The sequence below is a fragment of the Nerophis ophidion genome, linkage group LG29 (assembly GCF_033978795.1).
Source record: "Nerophis ophidion isolate RoL-2023_Sa linkage group LG29, RoL_Noph_v1.0, whole genome shotgun sequence".
NCBI classification, from domain to species: Eukaryota; Metazoa; Chordata; class Actinopteri; order Syngnathiformes; family Syngnathidae; genus Nerophis; species Nerophis ophidion.
Window position 1 is genome coordinate 12964623 of NC_084639.1, and position 11136 is coordinate 12975758.

Sequence of the window (11136 nt, forward strand, 5' to 3'; positions counted from 1 at the left end):
TGGCCTTTTCTCCTGCCGACCACTGAGGGACCTGTTTTTGTTTATTCATGGTGTCCACTTCTGCCCTATCGCCTTTTGTTACACTTTTTGGACTTATCAAATTTTCCCTTTTTGTAATTCAACCTTGCCTCCCGTCTTTGCAACCTGGGGTCACCTCCTTGACCAATTCCTAACAGGGTTAAATAACTCCTCAACCAAGTAGTTTGGTTGGAAATAACCCAACATAAAATAGACCCCCCTTTTAGACCAGTTGATCTCCCGTCTTTTTTCTACTCTGCCCCCATCTCCTGCGTGGAGAGGTTATCAGGTGACAACAAATGAGGTGATATCAGTTCAAAGTCAGGACCCGGGGTGGACCACTCGTCCTGCTGGCCCCACACTCTGGACTGGACTCTCACTATTATGTTAGATCCACTATGGACTGGACTCTCACACTATTATGTTAGGTCGACTATGGACTGGACTCTCACACTATTATGTTAGGTCGACTATGGACTGGACTCTCACACTATTAACTAGATCAACTCGACATCCATTGCACCAATGACATTAAAGACATACCCTACCCTAGTAGCTTGTTTCCTATGTTTGTCAGTTTCCTAGCTGCACCCTCTTTCCTTCCGTTTACTGTTGGTTTCCATCCATCCATTTTCTACCGCTTGTCCCTTTTGGGGTTGCTGGAGCCTATCTCAGCTGCATTCGGGCGGAAGGCGGGCTACACCCTGGACAAGTCGCCACCACATTGCAGGGCCAACACAGATAGACCGACAACATTCACACACTAGGGACCATTTGTGTTGCCAATCAACCTATCCCCAGGTGCATGTCTTTGGAAGTGGGAGGAAGCCGGAGTACCCGGAGGGAACCCACGCAGTCACAGGGAGAACATGCAAACTCCACACAGAATGATCCCGAGCCCGGGATTGAACCCGGGACTACTCAGGACCTTCGTATTGTGAGGCACATTGTTTATTTCCATGGGCGCTAATTCTCCACACCTGCATTTTTTTAGTAATTAGTTTTCCCACCTGGTGTTTTGGTTAGCCAGCCGCTACAATATTTACAGCTAGAATTCACCAACTGGAGTATTATATATACCCTGGACGCATATTGAAAATACACGCAACCCTAATTCAAAATGCCGGACAATTGAGGCATTGAAAAAAAAAACGCCCGGACACCCCCACAAAAGAGGACATGTCCGGGGAAAAGAGGACGTATGGTCAGCCTACACTATGGACGGGACTGTCTCACTATTATGTTAGATCCACTATGGACTGGACTTTCACAATATTATGCTAGATCCACTATGGACTGAACTCTCACACTACTATGTTAGATCCACTATGGACTGGACTCTCACTCTAATATGTTAAATCCACTATGGACTGGACTCTCACACTAATATGTTAGATCCATGGGCTCTTAACTATTATGTTAGACTATGGTCAGCCTACACTATGGACTGGACTCTCACACTACTATGTTAGATCCACTATGGACTGGACTCTCACACTAATATGTTAAATCCACTATGGACTGGACTCTCACTATTATGTTAGATCCACTATGGACTGGACTTTCACAATATTATGCTAGATCCACTATGGACTAGACTCACACTACTATGTTAGATCCACTATGGACTTAACTCTCACACTACTATGTTAGATCCACTATGGACTGGACTCTCACTCTAATATGTTAAATCCACTATGGACTGGACTCTCACACTAATATGTTAGATCCATGGACTCTTAACTATTATGTTAGACTATGGTCAGCCTACACTATGGACTGGACTCTCACACTACTATGTTAGATCCACTATGGACTGGACTCTCACACTACCATGTTAGATCCACTATGGACTGGACTCTCACACTAATATGTTAGATCCATGGATTCTTAACTCTTATGTTGGACTCACTATGGACTGGACTTTCACACTATTAAGTGAGATCCACTATGGATTGGACTGTCTCACTATTATGTTAGATCTACTATGGACTGGACTGTCTCACTATTATGTTAGATCCACTATGGACTGGACTCTCATTATTATGTTGGACTCACTATAGACTGGACTCTCACACTATTATGTTAGATTCACTATGGACTTGACTCACACTATTATGTTAGACCCACTATGGACTGGACTCTCACACTATTATGTTAAATCCACTATGGACTGGACTCTCACACTATTATGTTAAATCCACTATGGACTGGACTCTCACTATTATGTTAGATCCACTATGGACTGGACTTTCACAATATTATGCTAGACCCACTATGGACTGGACTCTCACACTATTATGTTAGATCCACTATGGACTGGACTTTCACAATATTATGCTAGACCCACTATGGACTGGACTCTCACACTATTATGTGAGATACACTATGGACTGGACTGTCTCACTATTATGATAGATCCACTATGGACTGTACTCTCACTATTATGTTGGACTCACAATGGACTGGACTCACACTATTATGTTGGACTCACTATGGACTGGACTCACACTATTATGTTAGATCCACTATGGACTGTACTCTCACTATTATGTTGGACTCACTATGGACTGGACTCACACTATTATGTTAGATCCACTATGGACTGGACTCTCACTATTATGTTGGACTCACTATGGACTTGACTCACACTATTATGTTAGACCCACTATGGACTGGACTCTCACACTATTATGTTAAATCCGCTATGGACTGTACTCTCACTATTATGTTGGACTCACTATGGACTGGACTTTCACTATTATGTTAGATCCACTATGGACTGGACTTTAACACTATTATGCTAGACCCACTCGACGTCCATTGCATCAGGTCTCCCCCAGGGGGGGCGGGGGGGTTACCCACATCTGTGGTCCTCTCCAAGGTTTCTCATAGTCATTCACATTGACATCCCACTGGTTTGTGAGTTTTTCTTTGCCCTTTTGTGAGCTCTGAACCGGGGATGTTGTTGTGGCTCGTGCAGCCCTTTGAGACATTTGTGATTTAGGGCTATATAAATAAACATTGATTGATTCTTCTGTTTTATTTTTTTTTTTTTACCTCGCTCAAGTGTTTTTGTCCGCACTCTAGTATTTCTAGCTGTTCGCCCTTGGTGACTATTTGATTTGTTTCCCCACGCTTGGTTAGCGTCCAATCTTTTGCATTTTTGTCCGGCCTTAAAGAATTAAATCTCAATCCTACCTGCACGCTGCTCCTGCTTGTCTTTCTGCATTGGAGCTCACACGACCCACGAAACAGATCGTGCATGAGTGATCAACCAAAACACCTGGTGGGAACACTAATTACTAAACAAAGGCAGGTGTGGGGAATTAGTGACCATGGAAACCAACAGTAAATGAAAGGAAAGAAGGTGCAGCCAGGAAACAGACTGAAACATAGGAAACAAGCTACAAAACATAAATCCCGCCATGACCCGGGAAATGGATCATGACAAGCTTGTGCCTGAACCAGGGGTGTCCAAACTTTTTCCACTGAGGGGTACACACTGAGGGCCATTTTGATATTTTTCATTTTCAAACCATAAAACTCAGCATCAAGGGTTGGAATTGGGGGTTAAATCACCAAAAATGGTTCCTGGGCGTGGCCACCGCTGCTGCTCACTGCTCCCCTCACCTCCCAGGGGGTGATCAATGGTGATGTGTCAAATGCAGAGAATAATTTTGCCACACCTAGAGTGTTTGTGACAATCATTGGTACTTTAATTTGAACTTTTTATCAAAATATATGGATTTTTAAAATGTATTTTACCTTTAAGGGTCCCGGGGACCATAAAAGTTAAAATTGTTAAAAATTAGGTAAACTTTTTTTTTTTTTTAACGCTTACAGTAAATTTCTATACAAACTTAAAAAAAAAGGTTTTATGGCTTTTATGGTAAAACTGAAATATGCAGTATTTAGTAATTAGAGCCCTAAAAGATCAATAATGCAGTACACCATTGATTTTAATTATTTATTATTTATGAGTAATCACCTTGAAAAGATAAATATCCAAAAGGTGCCCCAAATATAAAGTGATACATTTTTATTATTATAATTTTTTTTTTACTTTCAACACCTACGTTACGAGATTAACTTCAGATAAATCTGTCAATTTTACATTTAAACTATTACTTTGTTTGTTTTATGCTCTTTTGTCAAATAAAACTTTTATGTTTTATACACAACTACACAATATATGCAATATTTACCACATAAAACATTCCAAAGTGAAATATTTGAACTAATTGGAGCTTTGAAAGTAATCTAAAAAGTAATTCATTTTAACATGAATTTTTTGTCATCATTTTTTTTTTGGCGTAATGGCAAAAAAATAAAAATTAAATAATTAATTGATTGAAACTTGCATTAGTAGATTGCCCAGTACAGTACATATTCCGTACAATTGACCACTAAATAATAAATACCCGAAAAAGTTTTTCAACTTGTTTAAGTCTGGGTCCACGTAAATCAATTCCTGGTAAAGATGTTTTTCACGTGGTAAAATAAAGACAAAGGAAAAAAAAAACAGCCCGCACGGCAGCTTTGTGTCAACATTGCAACTTTTTCTTGTTAGATTTCACCTCATTTCAATATTTTTAATGTTCTTTTTTATTTTGCAATCGCGTTTCCAGAATGTGTGGGGGGCCGGTAAACAATTAGCTGCGGGCCGCAAATGGCCCTCGGGCCTACCTTTGGACACCTCTGGCCTAAACCCTAAATATTTATATACTCTAAAAACCAGGAGGGTGTGCCTGGGCAAGGTATGCAGTAAAGAAAAACAGCTGTTTTGATGCAAATAAACAATCCTAACTGTCAAAGCCAACGACAGTCCTTGAAGTGTAAAGTCCCCTCGTTACTATTGAGGTATTGTGTGGCAGAACCATCGTGGTGGATCGACTACTACCAGTCCAAAAGAGTCGGAATCCCCTAGGTAAACATTCCAGTCAGTGGTAGACAAAACGCGCAATTGGTATTCTGTTAGAAACATTCAGATCCCACATCAGGGCAAGGAAAAACTCAACAAATGGGACAATGAGAAACCTTGGAAACGACCGCAGATGTGGGGACTTCTCCAGATCGACGAGTGCATAGGACTTTGAGTGGATCTGGCATAATATTGTGAGAGTCCAGTCCATAGTGGATCTAACATAATAGTGAGAGTCCAGTCCATAGTGAGGCCAGCAGGAGACTATTCCGAGTGTGGACAGGTCAGCAGCGCAGAGATGTCCCCGACCGATTCACGGGCGAGCGGTCCACCCCGGGTCCCGACGTTGGACAGCCAGCGCTTCATCCATGGCCACCGAACCTGTGCCCCACCCTCCACAAGGGAGGTAGGGGCAGAGCAGAAATGAAACGGCAGATCAACTGGTCTAAAAGTGGGTCTATTGAAAGGCTAGAGTATACAAATGAGTTTTAAGATGGGACTTAAATGCTTCTACTGAGGTAGCATGGTTGAAAGGACAGTGTTGTATGTGGGATGCAGGTGGTGTCGCAGACCACCTCCTCTGTTCAGGGATGGTTTTTCAATCGTTTAATCAATCAATCAATCAATCAATCAATCAATCAATCAATCAATCAATCAATCAATCAATCAATCAATCATTTAATCAATCAATCAAACAATCAATCAATCAAAAGTTTATTTCTTTAGCCCTTAATCAAAAGTGTCTCAAAGGGCTGCACAAGCCACAACGACATCCTCGGTTCAGATCCCACATCCGGGCAAGGAAAAACTCAACCCAATGGGACAATGACAAACCTTGGAGAGGACCGCAGATCCTCCTTCCCCCTCCTCCACGAGGGAGAGGGGGACAAGCAGAAAAGAAAAGAAACGGCAGATCAACTGGTCTAAAAGGGGGGTCTATTTAAATGCTAAAGTATACAAATGAGTTTTAAGATGGGACGTAAATGCTTCTACTGAGGTAGCATGGTTGAAAGGACAGTGTTGTATGTGGGATGCATGTGGTGTCGCAGACCACCTCCTCCGTTCAGGGATGGTTTTTCAATCAATTAATCAATCAATCAATGAAAGTTTATTCCTTCAGCCCTTAATCACAAGTGTCTCAAAGGGCTGCACAAGCCACAACGACATCCTCGGTTCAGATCCCACATCAGGCAAAGGAAAAACTCAACCCAATGGGACAATGACAAACCTTGGAGAGGACAGCTGATGTGGGACCGGGATTGGTCCAGGTTACCGGGGACTGTTATTACTGACGGACAGGTGTCGCGGTGTGACCGCAGCCAGGCACGTAAGAAAACCCTCGTCTCCACGGCAACATCTCTCTCGCTTTCACTCATTTGCCGCTTTTCCACTAACGCAGGGGTAGGCAACCCAGAACGTTGAAATAGTCATTTTGGACCCCATTTAACACAGGCTGTCAAGCGCCATTCATATAAAACTCGTGGGCCCCACTAACATCCATCCATCCATCCATCCATTTTCTACCGCTTGTCCCTTAAACCTTCATATTAAGGTGGGGGCCGCAAAATAACGTCTCGCGGGCCGCAATTGGCCCGCGGGCCACGTTTCTGAGATTCATGATTTAAAGGCTAGAGTATACAAATGAGTTTTAAGATGGGACTTAAATGCTTCTACTGAGGTAGTATGGTTGAAAGGACAGTGTTGTATGTGGGATGCAGGTGGTGTCACAGACCACCTCCTCTGTTCAGGGATTTTTTTCAATCATTCAATCAATAAATCAATCAATCAATCAATCAATCAATCAATCAATCAATCAATCAAAGTTTATTCCTTTAGCCCTTAATCACAATTGTCTCAAAGGGCTGCACAAGCCCCAAGGACATCAGCACAAAGACGCCATACAAAAGTTCCTAGCAAGTCGAAATCTCCTTTCGCTCTTCTCATTCTTTCATTTGTCAAATTTGTTGTAGTAGAAACCCACAAGAAATACGAAATGGACAAGTCACCGCATATATTCCAATGGCGGTCCTGTGTTTGAAGTCCACAGGACTCGTCAGACCACAGAACATTTTTCCATTTTGCAGCAGTCCATTTTAGATGAGCTCAGGCCCAGCGAAATCAGTGGCGTTTCTGGGTGTTGTTGATAAATGGCTGTGGCTTTTCATAGTAGAGTTTTAACTTGCACTTACAGATGTAGCGACAAACTGTAGTTACTGACAGTGGTTTTCTGAAGTGTTCCTGAGCTCATGTGGTGATATCATTTACACGCTGATGTCGCTTTTTGATGCAGTACCGCCTGAGGGATCGAAGGTCACGGGCATTCAATGTTTGTTTTAAGCCTTGCTGCGTACGTGCGGTGATTTCTCCAGATTCTCTGAACCTTTTGATGATATTACTGACCGTAGATGGTGACATCCCTAAATTCCTTGCAATAGCTGGTTGAGAAATGTTGAAAAATACGTTTTAGGAACTGTGTTCAACCAATCAGACCGCCCCCCCGGAAAGGTTCCACCTTGATCGGAGGAACTCCGATCAAGGTTAGTAGTATTTTTTTTTTTGTTGGAAACACTTTATTGGTTCCTGAAAAAGTTCCTGCGGTGGAAAAGAGCTGACAGTTCCTCCTTTAAGTTCCCCCAACCCTCTGAATAGGTGTGGTCTATTGCTGCTTATATGCATTATAAGCCCGTGCATAGACACTTATAGCATTGCTGTTCACTTCCACATCTGAAAGCAATTTTTTTGGTATATATATCTGTGTATGTGTGTGTATGTGTGTGTATGTGTGTGTGTGTGTGTGTGTGTGTGTGTGTGTGTGTGTGTGTGTGTGTAGGCCCCAACAACAACCAGGAAAGGCGGGAGCACCAAGGTAGGTAAGCGCTTTGGGAAACGGCGAGGGAGAGGGAGCGCCCCAATTAAAATCCCCTTTTCCCCCTCTCTGTGTTTGATGGAATTCCCGGCGGAGTGGCCTCCGAGCGGGATTAATCAGCGGCCCCTCGTCCCCGCTTGAAACCTTCATCGCTCATTCCTCCTTCTCCTCGTCTTTACAAAGCGTACGTCATTTCCTCATTAATATCCTGGGGGGCCGGCGGTGGAAAAAAAAAAAAAAAACTGGACAAGGCTTTGTAAACTTTTTCTTCCGCTCAATGTCCAGCATGCCAGCATACAGTGGGGCAAAAAAGTATTTAGTCAGCCAGCGATTGTGCAAGTTCTCCCACTTAAAATGATGAAAGAGGTCTGTAATTTTCATCATAGGTACACTTCAACTGTGAGAGACAGAATGTGAAAAAAAAAATCCAGGAATTCACATTGTAAGAATTTTAAAGAATTTATTTGTAAATTATGGTGGAAAATAAGTATTTGGTCAACCATTCATAGCTCTCACAATGGAAGGAGGTTTTGGCTCAAAATCTCACGATACATGGCCCCATTCCACCCCCTTGCTTCACAGTAGGTATGGTGTTCTTGGGATGCAACTCAGTGTTCTTCTTCCTCCAAGTTGAGTTTATACCAAAATGGATACATGGATAATACAGCAGAGGATTGGGAGAATGTCATGTGGTCAGATTAAACCAAAATAGAACTTTTTGGTATGAACTCAGCTTGCCGTGTTTGGAGGAAGAAGGATACTGAGTTGCATCCCAAGAACACCACACCTACTGTGAAGCATGGGGGTGGAAACATCATAATGTTTTGGGGCTCTTTTTCTGCTAAGGGGACAGGACCATTGATCCATGTTAAGGAAAGAATGAATGGGGCCATGTATCGTGAAATTTGGAGCCAAAACCTCCTTCCATCCGTGAGAACTTTCAATGGTTGACCAAATACTTATTTTCCACCATAATTTACAAATAAATTCTTTAAAATTCCTACAATGTTTTTTTCACATTCTGTCCCCCACAGTTGAAGTGTACCTATGATGAAAATTACAGACCTCTGTCATCATTTTAATTGGCAGAACTTGCACAATCGGTGGCTGACTAAATACTTTTTTGCCCCCTTGTATATTGTGTTCGTGCCCGCAGGGCCCAAAACATAACATTTTGGCTTTTTTTTTTAGGAGCAACAGACAGTTGAATCTAGAAACGTCTGCTGTTCTGCTAAATAAATACTGCTCTTTTAGAAATGATTTGGAGTTGTTCCTCCCCATCTGTCTGAAACAAGTGTACAAAATGTCTGACTCATTGACTTGTGTCGACGTGCGACACTATCAGTCATGTCCTCTTCCTGGCTCTCCTCCTGTCACACAGCTGTACTTGCCTAATAGGACCACTTGGAAGGGGGGGCTTGGGGGGTGGAGCATATTTTAATTCCGGGAACATGGAGAAGCGTTTCATGAAATATTATTTTCCCTTAACTTGGAGACATTTGACACAGCGAAAGACGTTCTAGTGCCGAAAAAAAAAGTGTAATTGAATAATCTGCTGACCACATTTTGACACTTTTCAATGCATGTTTGGATCTTAACGTGACAAACTGACAGCGCACTGCATCACACTAAGCACACTTGGTTATATTTAGCACTTTTCACCGTTTAGCGCAACAAAATATTCACTTGATACACACTTGGTTATATTTAGCACTTTTCACCCTTTAGAGCAACAAAATATTCACTTGAAGCACACTTGGTTATATTTCGCATGTTTCACCGTTTAGCGCAACAAAATATTCACTTGAAGCACACTTTGTTATATTTAGCTTTTTTCACCGTTTAGCACGACAAAATATTCACTTGAAGCACACTTGATTATATTCAGCACTTTTCACCGTTTAACGCAACAAAATATTCACTACAAGCACACTTGATTACATTTAGCACTTTTCACCGGCTAGCGCAACAAAATATTGACTTGGAGCACATTTGATTTTATTTAGCACTTTTCACCGTTTAGCGCAACAAAATATTCACTACAAGCACACTTGATTACATTTAGCACTTTTCACCAGTTAGCGCAACAAAATATTGACTTGGAGCACATTTGATTTTATTTAGCACTTTTCACCGTTTAGCGCAACAAAATATTCACTACGAGCACACTTGATTACATTTAGCACTTTTCACCAGTTAGCGCAACAAAATATTGACTTGGAGCACATTTGATTTTATTTAGCACTTTTCACCGTTTAGCGCAACATAATATTTACTCGAAGCACACTTGGTTATATTTAGCACTTTTCACTGTTTAGCATAACAAAATATTCACTTCAAGCACAATTTATTATATTTAACACTTTTCACCGTTTAGTGCAACAAAATATTCACTTGAAACACATTTGACTATATTTACCACTTTTGACCATTTAGTGCAACAAAATCTTTACTTGAAGTGCACTTGGTTATATTTAGCACTTTTCACCATTTAGCGCAACAAAATATTCACTTGAAGCACACTTAATCTTATTTAGCACTTTTCACTGTTTAGCGCAGCAAAATATTCACTTGAAGCACATTTGATTACATTTAGCACTTTTCACCGCATAGCACAACAAAACATTCACTTAAGGCAGTGCAGTTTAATTATTCTAAGGCTGAACACGCCGTTTGTTAAGATTTGGAAACTTTCTGATTGGGGCTCCATGCTGCCGATTCCGATCCAACCCATGAGCCGGATCGTCTGATACCAATCATATGTATTAACTACACGTTTTTGATTTTTTTTATGGTGAGGGCTATTGACAGTTAAACTATTTCATCACATTATTTAAACTACTTCCGTATATACTTTTTTTACTAAATACAATTTTTTGAGCAAAACAAAGTTAATAATTCTCCAAAACTACATAAAAGCCTAAATCAGAGGTGTCTGAACTTTTTTACATGGGGACTGAAAGCTGACTGAATGTAAAGTAAAAATGTGTGTATATATTTACATGTGTGTGTGTGTGTGTGTGTGTATATATATATATATATATATATATATATGTGTATATATATATATATATATATATATATATACATACATAAATACATATATATATATATATATAGATATATACATACATAAATACATATATATATATATATATATATATATATATATATATATATATATATATATATACATACATACATACATACATACATACATATATATATATATATATGTACATACATATATACATACATATATACAAAACCCACAACCAGTGAAGTTGGCATGTTGTGTAAATGGTAAATAAAAATAGAATACAACGAT